This window comes from Carettochelys insculpta, chromosome 17 (genome assembly GCF_033958435.1).
Source record: "Carettochelys insculpta isolate YL-2023 chromosome 17, ASM3395843v1, whole genome shotgun sequence".
In the NCBI taxonomy this organism is placed as follows: domain Eukaryota; kingdom Metazoa; phylum Chordata; order Testudines; family Carettochelyidae; genus Carettochelys; species Carettochelys insculpta.
Window position 1 is genome coordinate 23,538,746 of NC_134153.1, and position 11,854 is coordinate 23,550,599.

The following is an 11,854-nucleotide window of genomic DNA, read 5'->3' on the forward strand; positions in this document are numbered from 1 at the left end:
GCCTTTTATCCCCACTGCATCCAGCGTCTTCCACACTTTGTCTGCCAGGGTGAATCTATTCTGCTGTCTACCCTTCTGATTCGTGGCCTCTACTATCAATGAGTCAGAGTGCGGGTGAGAAAAGAGGAATTCAGCACCCTCTGAGGACACATAGTACTTTTGATTCAGTCTCTTTGAGGTGGGTGGAATGGAGGCTGGAGTGTTCCAGAAAAGCCTGGCTGGGTCCAGCAGGGCTTTGTTAATAGGCATTGTCACTCTGTTCTTTGTGGATGAGGGTAAGATATTAGTCGGCTTGTGATGTGTATCTCCCAAGGTTGAGAGGGATATCTCAAGCCTGAGACCCTCCTGAAGAGGTCTTGAAAGGTCCTGGAGTCATCACCCAAGAGGGAAGTGGCTGGTTGCATTGTCGAGGCTGTAAAGGACGACGAGGGAGAAAACTGTGGTGGGATCAGGGAGTTCGATTGATCATCCCCCCTAGTGTAAGTCCCATAGTCCTTGACTTCTGAAATCTCCGAGCTGTCCAGTGACTGGACACTAGCGGGTCAGGGTCTGTTCATCGGTAGAGGTTGAGGTAAGGGCTGGGGAAGGGGCTGGTGCCAAAAAGCCGCCAGTAAGGCCAGCTGGGTGGCATGGGTGGGGGCACCCACTGCTGTTGCCACTGTTGTAATTGTACTGGCTTGGATGAAGATTTCCCCGCTGTTCTAGGAGGAGAAATGTCATCGTCTGAGTCAGAAGACCTTGCTGAAAGTGGAGTGAATGAACGTGAAAGCCTTGAGCTCTGCAGAGAGCCTTTGCTAAGCGGGGTGTGTCTGGTACCAAGGTGACAGAGAGTTCCCCAGCGGTGGTATACTGTGGCATAAATTACAGAGGGAGCATCAGTACTGGAGCACCCTGCTCTGCTGGTGCTGAGAGGACAGAAGTGGCTGTGCTCTGCACTTTTGCATGCTTTGCTGGTGCTGGCTTCTCAGCCTCAGCAGCTATGGCACTGGTGCACCGTTCGCAGAAGCTGGTGTTTGTTTCTTCTTTGCCAGTTTGTTCTGCGGTGCCGGGATGGTGGATGAACCAAAGAGCCGCGCTGTCTTGTTTGAGGAGGCTTGAGCCCTCCCCTTCTGTTGCCTTTTCAGCCAAGCACTAGAGGCTGCCCCCTCAAAAGCAGTGCGGTGCCTAGAGCTGGTTCAATTTCACCGCCAGGGAGACAGCTCCTGAGTAAGTGTGAGACCTCTTCTTCGCTCCAGGGGATTTCCCCTTATCTCTAGGGCTTGTCACAGTCACAGCCCTGTCAGCAGCCTCAGCCCCCTGTGGGCCATGCCTGAGGCAGGAGGCGCTACAGTCCATAGATGTGAAGGCCTGCTCCATCTGCCAGATACAGAGCTGCTGTTGCTTCGCTCTCCTGGACCGTTTTGTCAGTTTCCTGCAGTGTGAGCAGCCTTCTGTAGTGCGGTGCTGACCCAGACTCCCGACTCCCGAGGCAGTGAGGCTGCCAGTGGGAAACTGAAATGAACAGGCCGCAAGAGAAGCACTTCTTAAAACTCAGGGAGCCACCAGTGAAAACTGACGAGACTGACGGCACTACGAAGCAGAGCTGCTGGAAGTGGCTATAGCCACTTGGGAGAAACTGTGGCTGCAGCTTTCCCTCTTTGTCTTCTTGCATTTAAAGACTAACAAAGTAATTTGTTCAGTGATGAGCTTTTGTGGGGCCGACCAACTTCTTCAGATGTATCTCCAGACCTGAAGAAGTGGGTCTGGCCCCCGAAAGCTCATCCCCTAATAAATTTTGTTAGTCTTCAAAGTGCGACTTGAGTGCTTGCTGGTTTTGGTAGAATAAGGAACTAACACGGCCACCTCTCTGTTACTAGTCTCGGATTTAGTTGTTATTTAAAGATAAGTCATTCTGACTTTTTTTTTTTTTTTCAGGTGACTGAGGGAGGGACTGCTCTTGCGACTGAAGCCAGCGGTGATCGGAGAAGAACCGATGACCTGGCTGCCCACGCATGCTCAGTAAGAGCCACAGGCCTCTCACGCCTGTGTCCTGTGTGCACAGACAGCCCCAGGTGGGGGGAAACTGCTACACACAAATCTTCGGTGAGTGGGCACAGCAGCGCTGACACACTTCAAGGTGAAGCTCCAAGAAGAAACAAAATTTACATTGGTTTGGATTACATGAGACAGGTTGGGGAGCCCTGGTAATTGCAGGGATGAAAAGTGGGGCTCCACCTAAAAAGTTTGCTCGGCCCTGCTTTAAGGGATGCTGATCCAGTTTAATATACAGCCTCTTGGGCAGCTACATTTTATTTTCGCTCTCGTAGCCAAAGCTATTTCTATAGGGTGTGCTGTCATCACAAAGCGCTCCGCCTATGGGAACTGGTTGCTGTTGCTCAAAAAAGAACAGCAAAGGTTGCTGTCCCATTTAACATGTAGCATCAAAGTAATAACACCATTGATATCACGAGGAGGGTGATGACATGTAGACTTGAAAAACAAAGTAGACACATTCTGAAATCATTCCACTCTTCCATCCCTGGCCTGCTAAAGCTCCAGTTCAGGAACACAACACAAGCACAACACTACTTAAGCACAAAACATTGACATGAATGGGGCATAAGCAGGTGCTTAAAGCTGAGAATGCTTCTGTGCATTCCTGAATCAGCCCGAAGTGTGGGGACTGTCCCTTAGAGCTGTTCATGTCCCTGTTAGCGCCAAATACCCTGCACTTCACTTTGCTTTCCCTCCCGCTCACAAGGTTTGTCTTGGTGCTTTTAAAATCTTCACATGGATTCTGTTACGAACTGGGGAACTGCAGCTCTAATTTGAACTTCTTTTAATTCTCAAATGATTCTTCTGTTCACCCCTCTTTAACTGAAGCCAATAAAACTCTCAGCTGCCAAAGCCTAGGGATGGGAAGGGGTATATGGGAAGGCTTAAACTGACACAGAAAAGAGGCATATTAAACTTGAATATATAAACAAAACAACAAAACTGTCCAACTGCAAATTTCACAGGTCCCATTTAACAGGTCCTGACTTTTTTTTTTTTGTGGACAATTTCTTTAAAAATGTGTAAGTGTGTTTTTCTGCTTACCCTACTGGTGTTTATACCAGTTGTTTTGGCAAGGAGCAAACTGAGGAAGGGTGAAACTGATTATACTCAAAGTTCTGTCAACTGCATAAAATAAACAAGCAGAAAACTACACAGAAATATGGGCATTCTAATTTATTTCCATTATCTCCTCTCAGGTGTTATTTATAAGCACTAATTATAGACATGCATTTTTTAAGACAGAAATGCAAAATGCAAATTGCAAATTGAAACAACCATTTAACATTCAGCTAAGCTGATTTCTATCACTTATTTTTAAGGCCTCTGATTACTGTAAAGTACACAGCGTCTCTTTTCCACACGCTACACAGAAGAAACAGGCTCTTCCTCATGCTGGAGAAGCCCCCAAGGAGTGAACTAGAGAGCATAGCTACTTGAGCTTTCGTCAATCATTGTATAACGTGAGTGAGAGGAAGCCCTCAGACTAGAGAAGAAGCTGAATTGAGCCCTGAGCTCACAGTGCGTAGCTGTGGCTTTACACAGTGCATCTTTTCTCCCCAAGCCAGATTAATTTTTAAGTATCTTAGTAAATGGTAAAGCTTTTGCTTGGCAGCTCCAGTTCCTTGGGGCTGGTTGTGTTTGGCTCAGTGCAAAGTCCACACATATCTGCAGACATTGTGATCGTTGTTTAGAGTACGGTAGTGACTTAGATGCTGGACAGACACAGTCCTTGCCCAAAAGAGTTTACGCACTAGAGCCCTGATCCTACAAAGTCTCAGGCACGCGCTTCACTTTTAGCCCAAGAGCAGTTCTACTGAAGCCAAGCTGAGCGGGAGAGAAGCTGGGGTGTCTACATGGGGAAATTGGCTTGAATAGCTCCTGCGGTTGAACATGGGCCACAATTTCACAGTGTGAAGTCTTATGCTGTTCAGTTTCCCCACATGGACAAGAGCTATGCTCAGGCCCTAGAGACAAACAAAAGGCAAGGGATTACAGCATAGAAGCAAAATGCTCAAGGAGATGATTAGAGGCACTAGTTAGTTCCCTTTGTCCTTTTGTATATAATAGAGAAATGAAGCATCCCCCACGTGTCTGTACTTCACCTTTATCGTTGGCAGCTGTATTTCAGGCACTGCAGTAGAAATGGGTCTTTTGGAGCAAAGTGAATGGTGAGAGGATGGTGGCTTTCTGGAGCCACTCAGGAAGGGCCAGGATTAAGGGAGGGTACCACGACCATTACCGCCCACTGCACTCGTTATGACATCATTCACAGTACCTACCCATGGGAAAGCAGGAGGAACTGTTACCCTCAACAGTGATGGGCCACATGGCAATATCAGAAAGAGCTGTGACAAATTTTCCAGTGGCACGCTTCTCCATCAGAAAATCCTGAATCCACAAAAGCCAAACGTTTGCTGAGCCTGCCGATTTCAATGACATTTTTGGATGGGAAAGGATCATAACATTTGTTTCAATAAATCCAAACCAGCTCTTTTGTTCTTCGACCTGACAGATTACAACAATTTACAAAGGTCAATAAAGTCAATCCTAAATGTTCCAACAAGGTCAAAATGAAATTTTATGGCTTGCACAGAATTCAGAGAGTTTGATTATTTCCATCCTAATTTGAGACAAAAATCAAACATCCCATAATTTCCTTTGGGACAGAAGCTTTAATATATTTCTTTAGACCAGCTTAAATAGCTAGAGAAGAGCAAATATGAGACCTCAGGAAAATGTTATGTGCCAGATCTCCACCACTTCTGGCTCTTTGCTAACAGTCAAGCCTGGAAGTCCTCCGTTCCTGTTATTGCTGAGTAGCGCAAAGACGGTGGTGTCGGCCTTGAGACATTCAACTCCAGCATAACAGATGTGTCTAAGGTGCACTGAGCTCCAGTAATCCTCAGACAGTCACGCCATCCCCAGGCATAGTTCCTACCCAGTACAGGGCTGCTCTTAGCTCTGGTAGTGGCTGCACTGGGGAGCAGGAGAGTGGGCACTATGTGGCTCTGGCAGGATGTTGCCCTCAAACTATTGTATATTGTTCCTTTGAGTTAGGGATGGACCAAAGAGACCGGATTCCAGTTCTGTAAAATTAAAGCCAGGTGTGGTTTGCATCCAGGGCTAGTTTCATCTGAACTAAAGTTCAGGGCAAGGGGAGGGAGGAGCTGGATAAATCATTTGAGATTTGTCCCATCAACCCTCTGAAACCAGCACAAATACCACACAAGTGCACTGGGGCAGAATCTCCGCATCTCCAAATCCGGGCTTTTCTTAAGGGACAAACAGACGTGTATTTCAGCTGCTCACGCCAGTCAGATCCAAGGGATTGTGAGTAATGGTGCCACAGTGAACATGGCCTCAAGGCATTTTCTCTAGCCAAACCCCAACAGCCACAGAAGATTCTTACTGTTCTTATGTCGGTCTGTATTGGAAATGAAACTGATCTGAAGAAGTGGGTCTGTCCCATGAAAGCTCATCACTGAATAAATCATTTTGTTAGTCTTTAAAGTGCTACATTTCGGCTGCCTTACTGCTCTAATGCCCCTCAATTAGAAGATGAGCTGATTATACAGTGGCCCTCTGAAAGGAGGAGAAACGTGTCCTGACTGGCCCCAGCCCTGTGAGTGCACCAGCGCCAGCAGAGTGCACAAATAACAACAGGAAGCTGCTCGCTTTTGGACATGAGTCAGCATGAGTCCCCTGGAGTTTAGGGAGCAGCTTTGCACGGTAACTGCCTGGTGACCTTGCATGAGTCATTGCATTGGATTGTGCTGGTAACCTGAGGGGTTTGCTGTAAGACAGGAGGGTAGAACCACCTCACAGAAGCAGGGAGCCAGAAGACAGTAGCTATGTTAGCAGGAGAGCAGTGTGGTGTGGGAACAGCACTTGGAGCTGGAAACTGATGGGTGCTAATTACCACTTGGACAACGACTGTGCATCTGGGGACGAATCCTAATTTCCTTCTGCGACAGGATTACTGGTATAGCTTGAATTTAATATGGCTTTTGACACAGGTCCACATGACAGTCTCATAAGCAAACACAGACTACACTGGATTACTAAAAGGCGGAAGCAAAACTGGTTGAAACACTGGGCTCAAAAGAGTATTTATCGGTGGTTTGCTCTCCACCTGGGAGGCTGCATCTAGCTCAATAGTTCAAAATTCAATATTTTCATTAATGGGTTGGAAAATGGAGACAATGCTTCGAAAACATGCAGATGCCAGGAAGCTGGAAGGACTTCCAGCCACAATGGAATACAGGCTTGAATTCAAAATGATTTAGATAACTTGGAGACCTGGTCTGAACGCAGCAAGAAGAAATTCAATAAAGACAAGTGCAAAATGCTACACACAGGATGGAAAAATGCTCAGGGGTCCAGCTATAAAACGGCGTGACTGGCTAGGCAATGCTGCTGCTGAGAAGGATCTAGGCGGCACAGTGGTTCACAAATTGAATATGAGCCAAGAATGCAGTACAGTAGCAAAAAGACAAATGAAAAAGGCTAATATTGTTACAAGCTTGTCATATGACAACACAGGAAGTAATCGTCCCACTCTAACTGGCACACATGAAGACTTAGCAGGAGTACAATGTCCAAGTCTGGGGACACACTTTGAGAAAGAAGTCGACAAACTAGACCTAGTCCAGGAGAGCAACAAATACAAGAAAGGTTTAGAAAACCTGATTTAGGAGAAAAGCTTCAAAAGACCTGGGCATGTATAGCCCTGAGAAAAGATGGGGGCTGGGGGCAACCAAGAGAAGAAACCTGAGAAGTCTCGAAATATGTTACAGGCTTTTATAAAGAGGACAGCAATCAATTGTTCTCCATGTTAGCCGAAGGTACGACACAAAGTAATCAGCTTAATCTGCAGCAAAGACAATTTCAGGTAGTTATTCGGAAAAAGCTTCCAACTCTAAAGGTATTTAAGATCCGGAACAGGCTTCCAAGGGAGGTCGTGGAATTCCCATTTCTGGAGGTTTCTAGGGACTCATCAGACAAACACCTGTCAAGGAAGCTCTAGGTATACTTGGTCCTGTCTCAGTGCAGGGACCTCGTCTAGATTATGGACGTTAACAGTAACTGGTAAGTCTCATCCTAAACACATGAGGTTACCAGTTATAGTTAACCAGCGGGGGCTGAAGCAGCCACTGCCCTTTGTAGGCAGGGGGTTGCTCCAATCCAGGGTAGCTCGCCATGGGCAGAGGGCTGCTCCAGCCCTGTGTGGCCCACTGTGTCCACGGGGTGCTCCAGTGTGGCCCCCATTCACACCAGGCCCAGCCTGCGAGTGCCACAAACAGGTGTGCTCTAGCCTTGCAAATGCAGGCCCTGTCCACAGTGGCCCCAGGCACACGCTGGGCAGCGGCACAACAGACCAACTGGAGGAGTCCCCAGCTGAAGCCTCCCGCATCCCTGTTGGGTTAACCAGCTAAACTTAACATTTATCCAGTTAACTAGTTAAAAGGGATTTTACATCCCCTAGACTAGCTCAGTGTACCTCAGCGACAGGTCCATGGAGATCTTCCTGACTCAGATTAAGAAGGCAGCAAGCCAGTCCCTCCTATCAAAAAGTTGAGACAGATGGGCCTAGATGACCTCTTGAGCCCGCTTCCAACTCTAATTTCTGATTCTCTGAAGTCACTGAGCTTCCCTGTACCCAGTTAGTGAAATTGGTGTGCTAACATTTACCCCCTCACTTTGGACCCATGAGACTTAATGAGCTATTTCGATAGCACTTGGATGATGGAAAGTGCTAGTGATCATAAGAGCATTTAGATTAGGGGGATTACTTGCAAAGTCAGGTACCACTCAGAGTGAACAGGGCTGGCAAAATTTGGCTCTCAGAGTAAAGTCCTGACTAAGCAAAACCATGAGTAGGAGGATGGTACGGGGAATAGAAGAGTTAACAGGTATTGGATGGGTGGAGACATCAGAAGGGGGAGAGGAGTTACATATACTACAGCAAAGCTTCGAGATACGTGCAACCCAGTTGCGTATGTCTCAGGTTAACATGGCTGCTGCCCCGACAGGAGCGGGAAACCACTCCTATCAGGGGCAGCAGTCTGACTCTTGCCACCCCTGACAGGAGAAGTTTCCTGCTCCTGTCAGGGGTGGCAGCCTGAATTGCAACTGCATCCCTGACAGGAGCAGTTTCCCAGTACCCAGAGTGGAAGGGAGCTGGGAACTAGGTGCCTGCCTGGCTCCTGGCTCCCCGCTGCTTGGAGAACTGGGAAACTGACCACGGCTGCTGCCCTGGTCAGTTTCCTGGGTCCCCCAAGTGGTGGGGAGAGGGGAACCAGGCTGCCCCCTGGTTCGTAGCTCCCCCTCCCTCTGGGAGCCAGGCAACTGACCAGCCCTTGTGGACTGCTCAGTGTCCCGGCTCCTGCAAGCCAGGGGGAGCTGGGAATCAGGCAGGAGCATGGTTCCTGTCTCCCCTCAATTACATGAAAATTTGAGTTACATGGGGGTTGCAAGACCACAGCCCCCATGTAACTTGAGGGATTACTGTATTGTAAAAGGAGAGCTGTTCATCCATCCGTCCATCCCACTGTAGTCACTCCCACCGTGGAATGCCATCCACCCCTCTGTGCACATGCTCCCCTGCTTGGTGGGAGAAGCTTGTGACGGCAGTGGTGGCCCCAGCCCCAGCAGCTTCAGCCACCCCAGCAGTGGCAGCTGGACCAAAGGCTCCAGGTGCTCTGGTGTGCCTGGTGGTTCCAGACACTCCGGTGGGCCCAGCGGCCCCAGCTCTGGTGGTTCTGGCTGTTCCAGAAGTCCCAGTGGCAGTGGGCCCAGCAGCTACGGAGGCAGCGGCTCCAGTGAGTCGCTGGCATTGATTTATAATGGGGGCGCCTGTCTCTGGGGGAGGGCACGAGAAGCAAGTAAGTACTTCAGCTGTAGTGGCCATAGAGAGGAGGGCCCTGCTAGTTTAATATAATGCAAGGAAGGTTAAACTAGGAGGAATGGCATGAAACTGGCAGACAAAATGGAGATGAATATCAAGGGAAAATTTGTGCTGGTGGGAGGTATTAGCACATAAGACAGTCTCCTGTGGGAAGAGCTTGGAGACTCATCACTTGGGATACAGTCTTCTCCCGCCTTACGAGGGTAATTCGTTCCTGAAGAACCCCTCTTTGGGCGAATTCTCGTAACTCGAAAATGTAATTACCATTAATTTCAATGGGAAAAAATGTTATGCGTTCCTGAGCCCCAAAATGTACAACCATTTATGCTAAAACACCACCAAATCCCATTAAATCCGGTGCAAGGGGGCACGCAGGGCAGAGCAGGGCACAGGGAGGCAGCCCAGCTTGAGTGCAGCTTAGGTTAAGTGGGGAGGGGGTACTGCCAGAGGCTGGCACATGGGGCCCCCAGCTGGCGAGGGGTGATGCCTCTCTTGTGCGGGGCTGCACGACGGAGAGGCCGTGGCAGGGGCGAACGAGCCAGGCGCTAAATGGGAGGGAGTGCCACAGATGGTGAGCGGCGCCCGAGGCACAGCTGCGTAGGGCAGGTGGCGGCCACCCCCTACCTGCCCGGGGGGTGAGCGGCAGCAGCAGGACTGGGATGGGCTGCGCGCCCAGCATCCATGTCTCCCAGAGCGGCGTGATCTACTGCCAGGATTCGGACAAGTTTACCTCCCTGCACCAGACTGCCGCCTTCTTGCAGGGTGGCTGACGCCCTCCTGCACGGCATCTTCGTCAAGATCAACGCAGCCGACTCCATCCCCTCGGTGCTTGCCTACCAGAGCTGCCAGCCTCCAAATCGGTCCTCGTAAATGCGAAGAAATGCCTTGAAAGGGGAAGTAGGGGTATTAAATGAAACTCCTCATAAAGTCGAATTCTTGTAACTCGAATGGGTGTATCTCGGGGTATGACTGTATTTCAGTCTAGACGGTGGTCAACTATTAGCAATGTACAAGAAGGAAGGATTCAGCAGTGGCTCCTGGGAGACACAAGGTCACTAACCTGGTTTTTTTCCTCCGTGTCTCTTTTCCTAGGTCTCCTTATTTCTTCATGTGCATCACCTCCAGGCCTAGCACATCCCATAAATTTGAGTCATATTTTTACATTCCTAGCAGCATAAATGTAGGCTGGGAAATAATCCCAGGCCATACCTTTCAACTGGGGAAGGGGGCGGATCTGGGCAGACATCAGTCTTCTTCAAAGACGGCCAGAGGCAGTTCATTTCCTAACAGTGGGGAACCTCACCAGGGTGTATTCTGAGGCAATCAGAAGTGTGTGCATTAGAATGAAAGTAAATTAGGTCTGAATAAGATTAGTAGAGATTTAATTGAACTATGCGAACAGAGACTTCAGTCATGAGCTACTTATTAGCCAGCCTCAAGGGATTGTGTTACTTGCCCGGGAGAAGTACAAGGATGTATTGTTGATGTAACGCCTGTGTTCAAAGAGACAGCAACTGCTGCCGCTCTAAAATGAGGGGAACGAGGTAGGAGGGATTTGCTCTAATGCTGCAGTTCCCAAACCCGGGGTCCTGAGGACACCACAGGAGGTCCATGAAAAAAAGAAAAGGTAAATAAAAATGATCACAGAAAAAAAGTTTCAAATAAATAAATGGCAAAAACCAATTATTTTTAAATATCTTCCAATAACGTTATTAATTGTTGTCTGAAAATCTATGTGTGGTTTCCTTTTTCATTTAATGAAGTGTATCTTGCACCTGGAATTCGCTTTGATGGGTGTCTGTGAATGGTTTGGGGTGGTGATTAGGGGTCTGTCAATGATTGAGAGGCCCACACAAGTGAAGAGGTTGGGAACCACCTCTAGGACAATCAAATGGCAAATAAAATATCCCATTCCACAGACCTGCCCTATGATGTCAAAGGAAGTCAGCAACCACCATCAACTGAGGGCTTCCAGCTCCCACCTCCTGGGCTCTGGCGTTCCAGGATACCCTGGTGCTGAGTACGGCTCTGCGCAGAGATTGATTTCTGGATTCAAGCTACTGGACCAATATTCCTGTCTGTAGGCAGGTGCTAAGTTCCCTTTAAATAAAACAACAGTGACTTAGGTCTTCAGCTCTCTTTGGGAGGGTAATGCCAAACCCACCATAGTGAAAGACTTCAGGGATTAAAGGTTTACCGTGTAAGTGCAATTATTCATTGTACCCTCTCAGCTTTTCTGCTTAGGGCCCAGAGGCAATGGTCTTCACAGCTTTGTCTGGACTCTCTGTTTTCATCCAACTCAATCAACACCCATCAGCCAGTGCTATATTTCAGTCTCTGTTAAACTGATTTAGATCAAGCCAGAGACCTAAAGGCAAAAATACCCATTATCAATCTCCTGAGCCATCTGATCCCCAGTCCGTATTATTAACAAGCAGTGTTTTCATCCTTACCACCTTCCCTAGAGCCCTGAGAGCAAAAACATCCCATGAGACACAATTTAATTTAGTCACAGTATCATTTCCTTATGGAAGAAAAGATGCATTGAAGGACCATTTGCTGTCATTGAAAAAGAGTAAAACACAAACATCTACGGTATCAATTAACTATTTCCTAACAGGTGAGGGATTCTGAGAAGCCGCCTTCTAAACCAGGAGCGGGCAATAAAAAAAAGCAGTGACCCGCCGTGGTTAAGTCCCTGGAGGACCATCTCTGCAGGTAGTGGGTGATCACAGCTCTCACTGGCTGCAGGTCACTGTTCACAGCCAATGGGAGCAGCAGGAAGTGGAGCAGACCAAGACACTGCTTCTTGCCACTCCCATTGGCTGTGAAGGGTGATTCACATCCGAGAGCTGCAATTGCTTGATACCTGTAAAGATGCAGGTAAATGTAGAAATGGGGGCCCACCAG

At 48.3% G+C, this 11,854-nt stretch overlaps 1 long non-coding RNA gene across 1 annotated transcript; it reads right to left on the minus strand.

The window, feature by feature from the left end:
• Positions 1 to 9,729: 9,729 nt before the first annotated feature.
• On the minus strand, positions 9,730 to 11,288 carry LOC142022183 (uncharacterized). The gene is made up of 3 exons (XR_012647873.1): positions 11,142 to 11,288; positions 10,866 to 11,044; positions 9,730 to 9,828 (listed from the first exon to the last, which is right to left on the minus strand). It is a non-coding gene; the product is annotated as an uncharacterized LOC142022183 (long non-coding RNA).
• Between the last annotated feature and the right edge of the window lie 566 nt (positions 11,289 to 11,854).